We start from the raw sequence: 19,749 nt of genomic DNA on the forward strand, positions 1-19,749 counted from the left end.
ATTGGGAGAATGAGCAAGGAAGAGAGAAATGGAATATAGCGTAGGGAAGTGTATGGTCATGCACTTTAATAGAAGAAATAAAGACAAAAGGACCACAAGGCATAGGAGCAGAATTAGGCCATTCAGCCCATCACATATTCTCTGCCATTCCAACATGGCTGATTTATTATCCCTCACAACCCCATTCTTCTTCCTTCTCTCTGTAACCTTAGACACCTTGACTAATCAAGAACCTACCAACAACCACTTTAAATATACTCAATGACTTGGCCTCCACAGCCGTTCATGGCAATGAATTCCACAGATTCATCACTCCCTAGCTAAAGAAATTCCTGCTCATCTTTGTGCCTTTATTCTGAGGCTGTGCTCTCTGGTTCTAGACTCATGCATTATAGGAAAAATCCTCTCCAAATCCACTCTATATAGGTCTTTCAATATTTGATAAGTTTCAATGAGATTCACCTCCCCGCCCTCCATTCTTCTAAGCTCCAGTGAGCACAGGCCCAAAACCATCAAATACTCCTCATATGTTAAGCCTTTTATACCCAGGGACATTCTCATGAACCTCCTCTAGATCCCCTCCAATGCCAGCATATCTGTTCTTAGATAAGGAGCCCAAAACTATACACAATACTTCAAGTACAGTCTGACCAATGCCTGATAAAGCCTCAGCATTATATCATTGCTCTTATATTTTATTCTTCTTGAAGTGAATGCTAACATTGCATTTGCCTTCCTTACCACTGATTCAATCTGCAAGTTAACCTTTAAGGAATACTGCAAGAATAATCATCAAAGGCTAAGGAGAAAAGGCAGGAGAAGGGGTTGAGAGGGATAATAAATCAGCCATGATGGAATGGCAGAACAGACTTGATGGGCTGAATGGCCTAATTCTGCTTCTCTGATTTATGATCTTCTGGCCTAATGAATCAGTTCAAATAATTTTCATCAGAACTACGAAAGAAGTTAACATCAAGCATGAGGGTTTTCTCTCTTCCCCAGTTCTCATGAAAGGTTTTAGATCTGAAGTATTAATTTAGTTTCTCTCCCACAGATGCTACCTGACATACTGAGAACTTCCACCAGTTTCTGTTTTTATTCCAGGTATCTAATATCTGCAAGTTTATGATTTTTATCTAGTACACAACATATTTAGTGCGTGTGACTGAGTCAGAATTTTTGTGTATAAATGTACAATGCTTATTATGAAATTGGTATGGTTTACTATTTTCAAATCAATAAGACAAGAAAACAGGAGCAAGAATCGACCATCTGGCCCCTTAATTCAGGCTCACCCCTTAGTATTAATCATAGCTGATCGATGCTGGACTTAAACTTCTGTGCCATTTCTCTTTCCCCTTCGATCTATCAAATATTTCTTCACCCTCTACTTTAAACATCTCTAGTTATCCAGCTTCCATCACCTGCCAGGGCAGGGAATTCCACATATTTCCTGCCCACTGTGAAAATAAATTTCTATGTACCTCAGTTTTAAGCGTCTCTTTGTTTAAAATTTTCTTACTAGTGAAAACATCCCAACATCTACCCTGTCAAGCCCCCGAGATCCAATATCTTTGAATAAGTCACTCCTCGTTCTTTTAAACTCCAAGAAATACCAGACCCGCTTTTTGCATCTCCTTTGGTAGGACAATTATTGTATTTCATCACTCAGTGTGAGCCTCCATTACAGTGTTGAATCCAAGCATAGACTGGGCATCATTTTGTGAAATAATTGCACTCTGTCCACAATGATCATCTAAGTTAACTCTTCTTCCCACACTTGAGCAGTATCTGACCTCAGTTTTCTCCATTGCTATAGATAGGCCAAACACAATATTAGCTCAGGAAGCTTACAACTCAATGGCATGAATATTAAATTTCCCAATTTCATGTAATCCACATCCCCAATGCTGTCTTTAAATATACATTTGCTTTTTCTTCTCCCTTTGTTCATACCTGTAATCTTCTCTTCCCTGCTGTTTCCATCCACCTATCATCCAATTCCATCTGGCTCCACTAATTGTCTATGAGCCTCCAGCACAATCTCTCCCCTTCTACCTCCATTTGATACTATCTGCTTGTCATCCCCTCCCTACAGAGCTATACAGCACAGAAAAAGATTCTTTGGCCGAATTAACCATTTTTGATCAAGTTGTCTATCTCAGGTAGTCCCATTTGCTTGTGTTTGGCCCATATTCCTCTAAAATTTTCCTAACTGGTTCCACCTATTACCTAGCAGCCTTTATCCCAACCAGGACATATTGTTACATATTGGCAAGTTTTCTTATTCACTCTAAGAATTGACACAAAATTTTGACTTACACCCTTTACCTCCACACATTCTGTTTGACACCTCCACACCACCACAAATTTTCCAGCGCTTTGTTTTTGTTGTGGATTACGTTTGTCTTAAGTATTTCATCTGCTCTTTATCTAGTGAAAAAGCCAAATATGGTTTCTCACGCAAATGACGTACTGTTCTATTAAAGAAAGAATCACAGCAAGTAGCAGCTTGCAGTCTCTGATCTCCATGGAAGGGTTTTATTCTGTCATGTTGTTTTGTACCTGAAAGAGGAATTCAAATTGCCCACAGTGAGAAGGAATATAATTCACTGACAGGAGCTATTAATCATTTTGATCTGTTTTAGTGGTTTGTGGAAGATCAGATAAATAGAAATTTTGTCTAGTTCCTCGTGAACAGGAATCCAATGAACCTGCACAGATTGAATGTGGTAACTGTGAGGCTCAATTGGATAACCCCCTTATTTACTCTCCACTTCATATAGATTTCACAGAGAAAGTCAAGTCAAGGAGTACAGCTTCTTTCATAACCAAGATTTCAATATATCTTAATACTTAAAGCAAAAGGAAAGGCTAGACAAACCATGATCCTTTGATGTGGTATGTGATAATCCATCTCAATGGAATTCATGAAATTATCTCCAAGCAAGAACATAAGACTGAGATCAAAAGAATCTGGGGAAATATTAAAAGTCTACTAAACCTGAAAATCTTTGTAAGAAGTACAGTAGTTTTCTTTAGCAAACATTTTTTAACAGCTTTACTTTGGAATTACAGTGGTTGAAGGGCAGATTTATTTCAAGACGTATCTAGTTATGATGGCCAACAGCAGTGTGGACTGGGCCTATTTCCTTTAGCAGAGATATACAGGAGACAGCAGAAACTGGAGTCTAGCCAACAAGCAGTGTGCTGGGTCGAGCAACAACTATGAGAAGCAAGGAATTGTTGACACTTCAGGTCAAAATCCTGTGTGCTATGTACTGATGTGGGGTTTGGAACAGAGAACATAGAACAATATTGTACATTATGGATCCTTCAGCCCATAATGTTGTACCAATCTATATAGCCTACTCCACAATCAATCTTAACCTTTCCTCTCACGTTTCCCAGGGTACGAATAGCAAACACCAGAGGGCATATGTACAAAGTTAAGGGAGGGGAGTTTAGGGGAGACATCAGGGATAAGTTTTTTACACAGAGGGTTGTGGGTGCCTGGAATGACTTGCCAGGGATGGTGGTGGAAGCTAAAATATTACGGGTATTTAAGAGCTCTTGGACAGGCACATGGATGAAAGAAAAATAGAGGGTCGCGGGGTAATGTGGGTTTAGTACTTTTTTTTAAGGAATATATGGGTTGGCACAACATCATGTGCTATAGTATTCTATTGTCACAGCCCATTACCTTTCATCTTTATTACATCCATATGTCTAGGAGTTTCTTAAATGATACTATTGTATCAGCCCCTGTCACCACCACTGGCAGTGCATTCTGGGAACTAAATACTCTCTGTACAAAAGCCTATCTCTGACATCTCCCTAAACTTTCCTCCACTCATCTTAAACTGATTGACCATTGCTGCCCTGGGAAAAGGATACTGGCTGTCCACTCCATCTATGTCTCTCACTTCCATCAAGTTATCTGTTTTTTTAAATTTATTGATTTATAGGATGTAGGCATCGCCAGCAAAGCTAGCATTTATTGCCCATCCATAATTGCCCTTGAGAAGGTGAAGATGATGAGATGCCTTCTTGAACGGCCTTCCTGATCTGTCATCCTGCTTCATTCCAAAAATAAAAGCCTGAGCTTGCTTAACTGTTCCTCATATGATGTGCTTTCTAATCCATGTCATATCCTGGTAAATCTCCTCTGCACCTTCTCTAAAGCTCATAGCTATTGAACTCAATCCCCCAACTAATGATGACTAGCACACTGTACACCTTCTTAACCACCCTATCAAATTGCATGGCAACTTTGACGGATATATGGACTTGAATCCCAAGATCTATCTGTTCTTCCACACTACTAAAAGTCCTGCTGTTCACCTTGTACTTTACCTTCAAGTTTCATCTTCCAAAGTGTATCACATCAGTTTTTTGGATTGAACACCATCTGCCATTTTTCAGCCCAGCTCTGCATCGTATCAATGTTCTGTTATAACCTATGACAACCTTCTACACTCTTCATAATACCACCAACTTTCGTGTCATCTGCAGACCTATTAACCCACCCTTCCACTTCTTCACCTATATCATTTGGTAACAATCACAAAGTGCAGTGTTCCCAGAGCAGATCATTGATCAGTAATGTATAAGCAGAATACTCTCCAACTACTAATCCATGCAGACAAGTTTCCATGAATTCCATATCCACTTCATCGATTTGTTCTATCATCTTCTCAAACATCTTTTTCAGGCTTGTGAGTCATCCTGGCCCTCACAAAGCCATGATGACTATTTGTATTAAGACCATGCTTCTCCAACTGCTTGCTAATCCTGTCTCTAAGAACTGTCTTTGTTATTTTGTCTACCATTGACATAAGACTCCCAGTTGTATGATTCCCACAGTTATCCCTATGTGCTTTCTTGAACAATGGAACAATGTTTACCATCCTCAATCCATTTAGTACTAATCCTGAGGCCAGTAAGAACATAAATATAATCATCAATGTCCCAAAAATCTCTTCTCTCTCTTCTTATTATAATCTAGGACATAACCCATCTAGCCCTGGGGCTTTTCCATCTGAATATTTTCCAGAAGATCCAAAACTGGCTCTTTCTTAACCGTGTCATGTTCTATCCTAGCACATTAGCCAGTTCTATCCTAACCTCCCATTTGTCCAAGTTCCTGGCCCTGGTGAATGAAGAAGAAGAAAACCCTTAACTCTGAGTGGAGTCATTGGGACACCGTCACGACAGCGTTTTTTTAAGCAGGCTTTCTTATTTTTACGAGGCCGAGTTGTTAGCTCAATGCTCAACCCAGCACGGATGGAAACTGTGCAAGGGAGTCGGCTGGATTTGAACTCAGGAACCTTCACTCCGAAGTCCAGCGCTGATGCCACTATGCCACCAGCTGGCGGACCCTTGTGAATATTGAAGCAAAATATTCATTAAGGATCTCCTCTATATTCAGAGATAATTTACATTACCAGTACTGAAAGTGAAAAAACGAGGGCAGAGAGAAGTCAGCCCCAGGTACCTGAGATAGAGGGAGTACAGCTTCCTGTAGATTTCTGGGCATGCCCAGACAATGAAGGTACTATCCTGGAGATAGACACACTGAGTAGGGCAGGTGTGATCAGACTCAGGAAAAAGAGAACTAACAGGGACATCAAACATGTGAGACACGCAAAGCAGATAACATTGCCCTCAGAGAGACGGCAACCCCATGCAGGGAGGAGAGACAGGAGACTTATCTCAGGACGTCCCAAGGGTAGGGGCCAAGCACAGCCAGGAGCTGTACAGTTTGCTGAGGTTGTAGCAGTGATGAAAGTAAAAGCTCTTCAGAAAAAGGATAGCAAGAATCAGAAAGGAAGTGAATGGGCAGACATCAATGCGAGGAGGCCAGGGGAAGAACAAGAAGCAACAGAAATTACAAATGTACAGGAAGAAACTACAACTGCCAATTTAGTAAGATTATATGGAGATGCAAAGGAGCACTGTAACCAGCGTAACATATGGAGGGATTGAGCAAAGCAGCAGCAACATATTCTGGATCAGAGAGAGACAGAGGAAGAGAAGATAGTCCTCCTACAACCAGGTGAGCCAGTCATGGTAAGGGAGTTGTTTGAAAAGACAGGGTTCACTCCCAGGTGGACAAAGCCACTGGTGGTGCACAGGACGAATGACACCTGCGATGGAGTATAGTCCAGGCAAGGCAGGAAGTGGAGCACTGGACTCAGGTTAACCCATATATCCCACCTTCTTGTCATCCTCACAGACAGAGCAAGAGATCAAGTGTACCCAGTAACCGTGTCATTGCAGAGAACCCATGTGATGAACACCAGCTGCCTGCATCAGACCTGACCACAGCTGATGGAAGCAGACCGACAGCAAATGCAAAGGCAGAGGACACTGGGAGAGTGTGACAGCAAGCTGTGAATAGCATGTTAAGGTAAAATGGTAATTGTACTCTGTAATGACCATGCATGACCATACATTTTCCAACATTGCATTTCATTTGCCACTTTCTTGCCCATTCTCCTAATCTGTCTATGTCCTTCTGCATCCTATCTGTTTCTTCAAAACTACCTGTCCCTCCACCATTCTTCATATCATCTGCAAACTTGGCAACAAAGCCATCTATTCCATCATCTAAATCATTGATATACAGCATAAAAAGAAGTGGTCCCAACACCAGCCCCTGCAGAACACCACTAGTCACTGGCAGCCAACCAGAAAAGGATCCTAGCAGTCAGCCAGTGCTCTAACCATGCCAATAACTTTCCTGTAATACTATGGGCTCTTAACTTGGTAAGCAGCCTCATCTGTGGCACCTTGTCAAAGGCCTTTTGAAAGTCCAAATATACAACATCCACTACGTCCCTTTTATCTATCCTACTTGTAATCTCCTCAAAGAATTCCAATAGGTTCATCAGGCAGGATTTTCCCTTGAGGAAACCATGCTGACTTTGTCTTACCTTGTCCTGTGTCACCAAGTACTCCGTCACATCCATAACAATTGATTCTAACATTTTCCCAATTACTGACAGCAGGCTAACTGCTCTATAATTTCCTTTCTGCTGCCTTCTTCCTCTCTTAAAGAGTGGAGCAACATTTGCAATTTTCCAGTCTTCTGGCACCATGGTAGAGTCCAATGATTTTTGAAAGATCATTTCTAATGCCACCACAATCTCTAACACTAACTTTTTCAGAACCCTAGGGTGCAGTTCCTCTGGTCCGGATGACTTTTGTACATTTAGGTCATTCAGCTATTTGAACACCTTCTGTCTTGTAACAGTAACTGCACCCACTTCTCTTCCCTCACAAACTACAACATCAGGCATACTACTAATGTCTTCCACAGTGAAGACTGGAGCAAAATACTCATTTAGTTCATCAGCCATCTCCTTGTCCCCGATTATTTCTCCTGTCTCATTTTCTAGCGGTCCTATATTTACATATTTGCATAATTTACATATTATTATTTAATTATTATGGTTTATATTGCTATATTTATACTCTATTCTTGGTTGGAGCAACTGTAACGAAACCTCGGCATCAATAAAGTATGTCTATTTATCTATCTATCTATCTATCTATCTATCTATATCCACTCTCATTTCTCTTTTATTTTTAACTAGAAAAAACTTTTACTATCCACTTTGATATTATTTGCTAGCTTGTTTTCATATTTCATCTTTTCCCTTCTAATGATTTTTTTAGTTGCTCTCTGCACATTTTTAAAACTTCCCTATCCTCTTTCTTCCCATTAATTTTTGCTTTACTTTATGCCCTTTCTTTTGCTTTTACAATAGCTTTGACTTCCCTTGTCCATGGTTGTACTATTTTACTATTTGAGCATTTCTTCATTTTTGGAATACACATGTCCTACACCTTCCTCATTTTTCCAAGAAACACACACCATTCCTGCTCTACCGACACCTCTGCCAGCAGCTCCTTCCAGTTTACTTTGGCCAACTTCTCTCTCATACCACTGTAATTTCCCTTACTCCACTGAAATACTGTTACATCAGACTTTACTTTCTCCCTATCAAGTTTCAAGTTGAACACAATTATATTGTGATCACTGATTCCTAAGGGTTCTTTTACCTTAAGCTCCCTAATTGCCTCCAGTTCATTACATAACACCTAATGCAGTATAGCAGATCAGCTAGTAGGCTCATTGACTAACTGCTCTAAAAAGCCAACTCTTAGGTATTCAACAAACTCACTCTCTTGAGATCCATTATCAACCTAATTTTCCCAATCGACCTGCAAGTTAAAATCTCCCATGACTACCATAACTTTGCCCTTTTCACTCGCCTTTTCTATTTCCTGTTGTAACCTGTTGTCCACCTCCCGGACACTGTTGGGAGGCCTGTAGAAAACTGCCATCAACATCCTTTTACCTTTGCAGTTTCTTAACTCAACCTATAAGGATTCAACACCTTCCGATCCGATGTCAGATCTTTCTACTGATTTGATGTCATTTTTTACCAGTACAGCCACCCCACCCCCTCTGCCTACCTTCCTATCCCTTTGATATAACATGTAACCTTGGACATTCAGCTCCCAACTACAACCATCCTTCAGCCACAATTCAGTGATGGCCACAACATCATAACTGGCAATCTATAGTATTGCAACTAGATCATCCACCTTATTTCTTATACTATGCGCATTTGGATATAACACCTTGAGTACGGTATTTGCTATCCTTTCTCATTCTGCATCCCTAATGATTTAATACTCAGCCTGCTGGCTGCAACTAAGTCCCATCACCTGCCTGCCCTTCCTGACAATATGACTGCATGCTATCTTTACTTTTTTACCATCCATCCTATCCTGAGTCCCTTCACTCCAGTTCACACACCCCTGCCTAGTTAGTTTAAACCCTCCCCAAGAGTTCTAACAAACCTGCCCACGAAAATATTCGTTCCCCTCAGGTTCAGGTGCAACAAGTCATACATCCCCCAGAAGAGATCCTAATTATCCAAGAACCTGAAGCCCTGCCCCTTGCACCAGCTTCTCAGCATTTAACTGCCAAACATCCCGTTTCTACCCTCACTGGTGCGTGACACAGGCAGCAATCCAGAATTTACTACCCAGGAGGTTCTGCATTTCAGCTTTCTACCTAGCTCTCTAAATTCTCTTTTCAGGACCTAATGGCTTTTCCTTCCTAGGTCATTGGTACCAATATGTATCAAGACATCTGGCTGCTCCCCCTCCCTCTCCAAAATGCTGTGGACGCGATCTGAGACATCCCTGACCCTGGCATCTGGGAGGCAATATACCATGCGGGTATCCTATTTGCGTCCACAGAATCTTCTGTCTGTTCCCCTCACTATTGAGTCCCCTATCACTACTGCTGCCTTCTTCTCTCTCTTTCCCTTCTGCGCCATGAACCCATGCTCAGTGTCTGTCACCCGGTTGCTGTGGCATTCTCCCGAGAGGTCAGCCCCTACAAAAGTATCCAAAGTGGTATACTTATTTTTGACTGGAATGGCCACAAGGGTGCTCTGCTCAAACTGCCTGTTTCTATTTCTCCTGACAGTCACCCAGCTACTCACCTACGTCACCTCAGATCCTTGCAGTCATTCAAATAGAGAACACCCCAACCCCTACTGCACATCAATGAGAGGGGTGGAGAGAATAGTAGTCAAGATTCTGACAATCTTCTGACAAATCCAATGGGCAGCGTTCGGAGCGGGCAGCGGAGTGAGAGGGAGGCAGAGTGATTGGGCTTTGGCTCAATGGGCTTAGGCGGTAATGGGACAAGGCGAGGTAGGGTGTTTACCTGTGTTAATTGCGGACAGGAAGTAGTATGTGTGTGAGGCCAGTTTTCTGTGCTCGGTGTCAGATGTGGGAGGTCCTGGATTCTCCCAGTCTCCCGGACGGCCATATCTGCACCAGGTGTGTTGAGCTGAAGCTCCTAAGGGACCGAGTTAGGGAACTGGAGATGCAGCTCCATGACCTTTGCCTGCTCAGGGAGAGCGAGGAGGTAGTAGAAAGGATCACACCGGGGCCACGGGAGACAGACAAGTGGGTCACAGTAAGGAGAGGGAAGGGGAAGAGTCAGGTACTAGAGAGTACCCCTGTGGCTGTACCCCTTGACAACAAGTACTCCTGTTTGAGTACCAATGGGGGGGGACAGCCTACGTGGGGGAAGCAACAGTGACCATGCCTCTGACACAGAGTCTGGCCCTGTAACTCAGAAGGGTAAGGAAAGGAAGAGGAAGGCAGTGATAGGGGACTCTATGGTTAGGGAGTCGTACAGGTGATTCTGTGGATGCAGGGAAGAAACTCGGATGGTAGTTTGCCTCCTAGGTGCCAGGGTCTGGGATGTTTCAGATCGCGTCCAAGATATCCTGCAGTGGGAGGGAAAACAGCCAGAGGTCATGGTACATATTGGTACCAATGACATAGGTAGGAAAAGGGAAGAGGTCCTGAAAAAAGGCAACAGGGAGTTAGGAAGGAAGTTGAGAAGCAGGACCTCAAAGGTAGTAATCTCGGGATTACTGCCTGTGCCACACGATAGTGAGTATAAGAATAGAATGAGGTGGAGGATAAATGCGTGGCTGAGGGATTGGAGCAGGGGACAGGGATTCAGATTTCTAGATCATTGGGACCTCTTTTGAGGCAGGTGTGACTTGTATAAAAAGGACAGGTTGCACTTGAATACCAGGGGGACCAACATCCTGGTGGGGAAGTTTGCTAAGGCTACTGGGGAGAGTTTAAACTAGAATTATTGGGGGGTGGGAACTGAACTGAAGAGACTGGGGAAGAGGAAGTTAGCTCACAAATACAGAAAGCTTGTAGACAGTGCAAGAGGGAGGATAGATAGGTGACAGAGAAGGGACGCGCTCAGAACGAAGGTTTGAGATGTGTCTATTTTAACGCAAGGAGTATTTTGAACAAAGCAGATGAGCTTAGAGCGTGGATCAGTACTTGGAGATATGATGTAGTGGCCATTACAGAGATTTGGATGGCTTGGGGGCAGGAATGGTTACTTCAAGTGCCGGGTTTAGATGTTTCAGAAAGGACAGGGAGGGAGGCTAAAGAGGTGGGGGCGTGGCACTGTTGATCAGAGATAGTGTCACGAGGGCAGAAGAGGAGGACGCCATGGAGGGATTGTCTACGGAGTCTCTGTGGGTGGAGGTTAGGAACAGGAAGGAGTCAATAACTTTCTGGGTGTTTTTTATAGGCCGCCCAATAGTAACAGGGATATCGAGGAGCAGATAGGGAAACAGATCCTGGAAAAGTGTAATAATAACAGAGTTGTCGTGATGGGAGATTTTAATTTCCCAAATATTGATTGGCATCTCCATAGAGCAAGGGGTTTAGATGGGGTGGAGTTTGTTAGGTGTGTTCAGGAAGGTTTCTTGATACAATATATAGATAAGCCTACAAAAGTAGAGGCTGTATTTGATTTGGTATTGGGAAATGAATCTGGTCAGGTGTCAGATCTCTCAGTGGGAGAGCATTTTGGAGATAGTGGTCATAATTCTATCTCTTTTAGAATAGCATTGCAGAGAGATTGGAACAGACAAGTTAGAAAAGCATTTAATTGGAGTAAAGGGAATTATGAGGCTAACAGGCAGGAAATTGGAAGCTTAAATTGGAAACAGATGTTCTCAAGGAAAAGTATGGAAGAAATGTGGCAAATGTTCAGGGGATATTTGTGTGGAGTTCTGCATGGGTATGTTCCAATGATACAGGGAAGTTATGGTAGAGTACAGGAACAGTGGTGTACAAAGGCTATAAAAAATCTAGTCAAGGAGAAAAGAAAAGCTTACAAAAGGTTCAGAGAGCTAGGTAATGTTAGAGATCTAGAAGATTATATGGCTAACAGGAAGGAGTTTAAGAAGGAAATTAGGAGAGCCAGAAGGGGCCATGAGAAGGCCTTGGTGGGCAAGATTAAGGAAAACCCCAAGGCATTCTACAAGTAAGTGAAAAGCAAGAGGATAAGACGTGAAAGAATAAGACCTATCAAGTGTGACAGTGGGAAAGTGTGTATGGAACCGGAGGAAATAGCAGAGCTACTTAATGAATACTTTACTTCAGTATTCACTATGGAAAAGGATTTTGGTGATTGTACTGATGACTTGCAGCAGACTGAAAAGCTTGAGCATGTAGATATTAAGAAAAAGGATGTGCTGGAGCTTTTGGAAAGCATCAAGTTGGATAAGTCGCTGGGACCGGATGAGATGTACCCCACGCTACTGTGGGAGGCAAGGGAAGAGATTGCTGAGCCTCTGGCAATGATATTTGCATCATCAATGGGGGTGGGAGAGGTTCCAGAGGATTGGAGGGTTGTAGATATTGTTCCTTTATTCAAGAAAGGGAATAGGGATAGCCCAGGAAATTATAGACCAGTGAGTCTTACCTCAGTGGTTGGTAAGTTGATGGAGAAGATCCTGAGCAGCAGGATTTATGAACATTTGGAGAGGTATAATATGATTAGGAATAGTTAACATTGCTTTATCAAGGGCAGGTCGTGCCTTACAGGCCTGATTGAATTTTTTGAGGATGTGACTGAACACATTGATGAAGGAAGAGCAGTAGATGTAGTGTATATGGATTTCAACAAGGCATTTGATAAGGTACCCATGCAAGGCTTATTGAGAAAGTAAGGAGGCATGGGATCCAAGGGGACATTGCATTCAGAACTGGCTTGCCCACAGAAGGCAAAGAATGATTGTAGATGGGTCATATTCTGCATGGAGGTCAGTGACCAGTGATGCATCTCAGGGATTTGTTCTGGGACCCTTACTCTTCATGATTTTTATAAATGACCTGGATGAGGAAGTGGAGGGATGGGTTAATAAGTTTGCTGATGACACAAAGGTTGGGGGTGTTGTGGATACTGTGGAGGGCTGTCAGAGGTTACAGCAGGACATTGATAGGATGCAAAACTGGGCTGAGAAGTGGCAGACGGAGTTCAACCCAGATAAGTGTGAAGTGGTTCATTTTGGTAGGTCAAATATGATGGCAGAATATAGCATTAATGGAAAGACCCTTGGCATTGTGAAGGATCAGAGGGATCTTGGGGTCCTAGTCCATAGGACGCTCAAAGCAGCTGCGCAGGTTGACTCTGTGGTTAAGAAAGCGTACGGTATATTGGCCTTCATCAATCGTGTAATTGAATTTAGGAGCTGAGAGGTAATGTTACAGCTATATAGAATCCTGGTCAGACCCCACTTGGAGTACTGTGCTCAGTTCTGGTCGCCTCACTACAGGAAGGATGTGGAAGCCATAGAAAGGGTGCAAAGGAGATTTACAAGGATGTCGCCTGGATTGGGGAGCATGCCTTACGAGAATAGGTTGAGTGAACTCGGCCTTTCCTCCTTTGAGCAACTGAGGATAAGATGTGACCTGATAGAGGTATATAAGACAACGAGAGGCATTGATCATGTGGATAGTCAAAGGCTTTTTCCCAGGACTGAAATGGTTGCCACAAGAAGACACAGTTTTAAGGTGTTTGGAAGTAGGTACAGAGGAGATGTCAGGGGTAAGTTTTTTACTCGGAGAGTGGCGAGTCCGTGAAATGGGCTGTCGGCAATGGTGGTGGAGGTGGATACGATAGGGTCTTTTAAGAGACTTTTGGATAGGTGCATGGAGCTTAGAAAAATAGAGGGCTATGGGTAACCCTAGGTAATTTCTCAGGTAAGGACATGTTCGGCATAACTTCGTGGGTTGAAGGGCACGTATTGTGCCATAGGTTTTCTGTATTTCTATGTTTCTGTCATAACATGGAGTGTGAACTGCTGTCTGTGAGCCTGATACATGAAGGAGTGAAGACAAAGAATGTGATTAAACTGCAATCAGCCAGCAAGGAAGGAGGCAGCAGGCAAATGAATGACAAAGCTGCATTTTAAAGACTTAGTCAAATTTCTGCAACAATTCTTGCTTAGAGTCTTGTAGGAAGCTATTAGGAATGATAGTGTAGGTGTGGATGTACATAGGATAATTGGGGAAGGGGTTCAGTAGTACAGGGTATTTTTTGTTTTATTTGTTCAGATCCCCCTTAAAAGTTTGGCCATTCTGGAAACAAATTTATTTTTGTCTCGGAGGGCCAAGAGGAGGTCTGTTAGGGTGTATTCTGGAGTTGTGGTATAAAGCAAATATTTACTCACCAGCAAACATTCTTCAGACATGAACATGAATTAAAAATTGAATTTAAAGTGCAATCCTGAAGAATTGTTTACCTGGCATGCTGGCCTTCATAACAAGAGGAGTTGAGTATAGAAGCAAAGAGGTCCTTCTGCAGCTGTACAGGGCCCTGGTGAGACCACACCTGGAGTATTGTGTGCAGTTTTGGCCTTCAAATTTGAGGAAGGACATTCTTGCTATTGAGGGAGTGCAGCGTAGGTTCACAAGGTTAATTCCTGGGATGGCGGAACTGTCATGTGTTGAAAGATTGGAGTGACTGGGTTTGTATACACTGGAATTTAGAAGAATGAGAGGGGATCTGATTGAAACATATAAGATTATTAAGGGATTGGACACGCTGGAGGCAGGAAGCATGTTCCCGCTGATGGGTGAGTCCAGAACCAAAGGCCACAGTTTAAGAATAAGGGGTAGGCCATTTAGAACGGAGTTGAGTAAAAACTTCTTCACCCAGAGAGTGGTGGATATGTGGAATGCTCTGCCCCAGAAGGCAGTGGAGGCCAAGTCTCTGGATGCTTTCAAGAAAGAGATGAATAGAGCTCTTAAAGATAGCGGAATCGAAGGTTATGGGGATAAGGCAGGAACTGGATACTGATTGTGGATGATCAGCCATGATCACAGTGAATGGCGGTGCTGGCCCGAAGGGCCAAATGGCCTACTCCTGTACCTATTGTCTAGAGCTGTGCACTAGAGTTGATTGCAGACCAGACAATGCTGGTTAACATTCAGTCTGGGTGTCTGGAGTATGGTGCAGAGAGGGAAGCTGTTTGAAAACTATATGTAATTCAAAGGAGTCATTGTAGATACATTGTAACTATAGAATTGTCCTGCTGTTACCTTTGACTTTTGCATATAAAAATGTCATGTAATATTGGGTCAGGAAGCCTTTTCTTCTGAGAGTGCCTCAATATAATGCCTGCTACTCATTTTTGTTGAATAAAACACTTTTGTGTCCACTAGTTTCAGTGTCTCTCCGGTGACTTTGTCCATTTTACAACAGCCTCACATCCAGGACATGCTCTCTTCTTACTACTGCCATCAGGAGGTACAGGAGCCTCAGAACGAACAGCACCAGTTTCCAGCGCTGTTATTATCCTCAGTCAACAGGCTCTTTAACAAAAGGGGATAACTTTATTCAGCTTCAGTTGCCCAATCATTGAAATGTTCCCACAACTTATGAACTCTTCAAGGACTTTTCATCTCATGATCTCAATATTTATTGCTTATTTATTTATTTATTTTCACAGTTTGTTGTTTTTTGCTCACTGGTTGAACACCCAAGTTAGCATAGTTTTTCATTGATTCTATTATGGATTTATTGAGTAGCCCCACAAGAAATTGAATCTCCGGGTTGTAATGTATATGGTGGTATAAATCTACTTGGTAAAAAATATGCTTTGAACTTTGAATGCTGAACCACCCTCTGAATGAAGAAGTTGTCCTTTATGCCCCTTTTAAATAAATTTCCACTCACCTTCAACTAATACCCTCTAGTTTTTGGTTCCCTTTCCCTGGGAATGAAAACATGGATATAAATCAGTATCAATGAACATATTTGCATGTTTACGTATGAGAACTTTCACCTTTGTGCATTAGTAGGTAGAAGAATAATCACAGAACATAATTCTTTTGATCCTCGTGACTACTGTAGATTACTACTCTGCTATAATGCTCTGAATCAGAGAACTGATAAGAACAAAGCTCCCCTCACTGTAACATCCAGAAAAAAATTATGTTTGATAAGAAACTTAGTTTTTAATGGGTGATAAACCAGAATGAAGGGTTATGAAACTAATTGGTCCTAGAAAATAAGCTAAGTTTACCTTATGGATTACAATTCCTTTACATAAATTCTTTCATTCATAATACAAACGTACTCAAAAATCAAATGCCTTTCATTTTGGTAATGACTGGTAAAATCATTAGCTTTCACAATTGCTTTATCCTTAACAGTATTTGTATGTTCAGTATTTTATTTGTTTCTTGATCTGAAGAATATGTGGCCTAACTTGCAGTTAATGTGTGTCTCCTAGCCAGTGGCAAATTTGCGAGCTGTTTCTTGAGACACATTTCCTCTACATGTCTTTCCATGCACTCATCAAGTCAACGTAGACATTCCAACTTCTCCAATTTTTACGAGATACTGTTTATGCTATCCATTCTCCCAATGTCCACATGTTATATTTGTTTATCTCTTTCCTCTGTTGCCCTAGGTGCATTGTAAGGATGTTTATTGTGAGTTTATTTTTATTTCACATGCAGACTCTTCTCTCTCTTCAAATCTAGGATGCAATAAACTCAAGTGTGTTTGAAGTTTGTAATGCATCAACTGATTTCCTGTGTTGAATCCTATAATAATACTCTTACATTATTGAGCTCTACAGCCAGGAAACAGGCCCATCAGCCCTACTAGTTTGTGTTAACCAGGTTACTCAACTGAGTTTGTCCCATTTGATTGGGTTTCGTACATATTCCTCCAAATACTTTGTATCCATGTAACTGTCCAAATGCCTTTTAAATGTTTTGATTTTATCTGCCACTTCTTCTGGCAGCTCATTTGATAGACTCACTGCCCACTGTTTGAAAATGTTGCACTGGAACAGAAGATTAGCAAAATGAAAATACATGATTTTATTTAAAAAGTTTTGGAAAATGCATCCCTTCAAAGCTTCCTTGAGAAATGTTGAATCCATGGGTAAAGGATGCATGGTGTTAGGGATGCAGAGGTGTAGAATTAATGGTCTGGAATGAATTCCTTGTCACATCATTGTTCCGCAGAGAATTGCTGGTGAGCTGTTGAATGTGAGTGAACGCTTTCCTGAGTCCAAAGGTGAAGCTCAGTCCACTGAACAAATGAGACGGATACATTTTGTATCTGCCTTTCAGCTTTAAATTGCTGCCCGCATTTACTTGAATTGGGTTCACTGATCTGAAAAGGTAAGTGACAATAGAATTCATTCTGTAATTTTCTTATTTTACCTTTCTGACAAAAGTATTATATTTTTAATTTATTTTTAAAAAATAATTTAAATTTATTTCAATAGTGTGTAAATGTTATTGATAATAAGGAACATTCAGAAATAATTAAGAGAGTTGACAGAATTAGAATAGGGTGATCCTGGATCTGTTGCCTGACCTTTGTGGTTAGTTAGTAAAAGGATGACTGGCACAGCTCAACTGGATATGCTGGGTCATGAACATTCTGTGCAGCTGTGGGGATTACACTAGGGATTAGTACTAGACACAACACAATCCAAACCAAAGTAAGTTTGATACATTCCTCTGTAAGAAAGCATTCAAAGTATGAACTGAACTGCAATAACTACTAGAAACACTCAGCAGGCAAGACAGAATCTGTGAAAGAAAAGTAGTCTAAATATTTCATCAGAACTGGATGGATAGGACAGAGAGAATTTCTCTCATTTTTAACTTCTCCCTGCTTCAGGCTGTGGTTCCCTCCTACTTTGAGAAGACCACTTTCATCATGGCACCCACGAAAAACAAGATAACATTATCTTGTTATCATTAAGACATTACACATTAATGACTACTGCCCAGTGCTACATGAGGTGCTTTAAGTGGGTGGTCATGGCGCTGTAACACTCATGTTCTGTCAGCTGCGTAAGTCCAGGGAAGACCATCTCTGGCCCCACCAAACGTATGAGACTGAGGTGCAAAATCTCCTGTTTGTGTGGATGCTGCATAAATCTCTGTAAAATATCCCTCAGACAGCTGCAGCTGATTCAGAACGCAGCTGCGAGGCTCCTCACTAAGACCAAGAAAGTAGAACGTATCACTCCAGTTCTCAGATCACTTCACTGGCTTCCTGTCCAGCAGAGGATTGACTTTAAAATATTACTTCTAGTTTATAAAGCACTGAATGTTCAAGGACCAAAATACACCTCTGATCTCTTGCTGCATTATGAATTCGTGAGCTCTCAGGTCGTCTAGGGTGGGTCTGCTTTCTGTCCTCAGGGTCAAAACTAAACATGGTGAAGCAACTTTTGGTTACTATGCACCACATATCGGGAGTAACCTTCCAGAGGATCTGAAGTCTGCCCCAACTTTAAGCTCTTTTAAATCAGGGCTTAAAACTTATCTTTTCACTGTAGCTCCTGCACTGTAAATTCTATTTATCATATCTATTTTTGTGTGGTTTTATTCTCTGTCTGAAAGTTGGTGTTTGATATTTATATCTTGTTCTATGTAAAGCATTTTGAACTACCTTGAATTTGCAAAGTGCTATACAAGTAAACTTGCTTACTTGATATACTTCTCACTGCCTCCTTAAAGCAGCCAGCATAATCAAAGATCCCACCATCCCTGAGTATACTCTCTTCCCTTCTCTCCTATCAGGCAGAAGATGCAAAAGTTTGAAAGCATGTACCAGCATGCTCAAGGACAGTTTCTATCATAATGGTACCAGACTTTTGTATCAGACACCCATAGGCACGTGGTCAAGTGGTTAAGGCATTGGACTAGCGACCTGAAGGTCGTGAGTTTGAGCCCCAGCCGAGGGAACGTGTTGTGTCCTTGAGCAAGGCACTTAATCACACATTGCTCTGCGATGACACTGGTGCCAAGCTGTATGGGTCCTAATATCCTTCCCTTGGACAACATTGGTGTTGTGGAGAGGGGAGACTTGCAGCATGGGCAACTGCTGGTCATCCATACAACCTTGCCTAGGCTTGCGCCCTGGAGAGTGAAGACCTTCCAGGTGTACATCCATGGTCTCGCAAGACTAACGGATGCCTTTTATTTATCAGACACCCTCAAGCCTCTCACCCAACCCTGCCCCGCCCACCATCCAGACCATGCTCTCTTCTTGCTTTTGCCATCGGGAAGAAGGTACAGGAGCTTTAGAGCTCACACCACCAGATTCAGGAACAGTTATTACTCCTCAGTCATCAGGCTGTTGAACCAGAGGGGATAACTTCGCTCTACTTCACTTGCTCCATCACTGGATTGTTCCATCACTGAATTGTTCCTGCAACCTTTGAACAAACTTTCAAGGACCCTTCATCTCATGTTCTCAGAATTTGAATAATATAAATTATTTCTAATTTCTTATTTATTATTATTTTGTCTTTTTCTTTTGTATTTTCACACAGTTTGTTGTCTTTTGCACGTTGGTTGTTTTTCTGTCCTGTTGGCTGTGGTCTTTCATTGATTCTATAGTGTTTCTTGGATTTACCGTGTATGCCCACAAGAAAATGAATCTCAGGGTTGTAGATAGTGACATACATATACTTCGTTAATAAACTTTCTTTGAACTTTAGACTCTTTCGCCACACAATCTACCTCGTTATGAAATTGCTCCTTAACACCTGCACTTCATTTTCTGAAACAACAGGAATTCTGCAGATGCTGGAAATTCAAGCAACACACATCAAAGTTGCTGGTGAACGCAGCAGGCCAGGCAGCATCTGTAGGAAGAGGTGCAGTCGACATTTCAGGCTGAGACCCTTCGTCAGGACTAACTGAAGGAAGAGTGAGTAAGAGATTTGAAAGTTGGAGGGGGAGGGGGAGATCCAAAATGATAGGAGAAGACAGGAGGGGGAGGGATGGAGCCAAGAGCTGGACAGGTGATAGGCAAAAGGGGATACGAGAGGATCATGG

General features: G+C 42.0%; 1 long non-coding RNA gene across 1 annotated transcript in view; it reads left to right on the top strand.

Moving 5' to 3' along the window:
• LOC134346310 (uncharacterized) overlaps positions 1 to 1,071 on the top strand; it is an 85,470-nt gene extending 84,399 nt beyond the window's left edge. Inside the window, exon 3 of the long non-coding RNA XR_010017898.1 lies at positions 1,055 to 1,071. This is a non-coding gene — a long non-coding RNA (uncharacterized LOC134346310). The remainder of the gene's footprint in view (positions 1 to 1,054) is intronic.
• The last annotated feature ends 18,678 nt before the right edge of the window (positions 1,072 to 19,749 follow it).

The sequence above is a fragment of the Mobula hypostoma genome, chromosome 5, assembly GCF_963921235.1.
Source record: "Mobula hypostoma chromosome 5, sMobHyp1.1, whole genome shotgun sequence".
Taxonomy (NCBI): Eukaryota; Metazoa; Chordata; class Chondrichthyes; order Myliobatiformes; family Myliobatidae; genus Mobula; species Mobula hypostoma.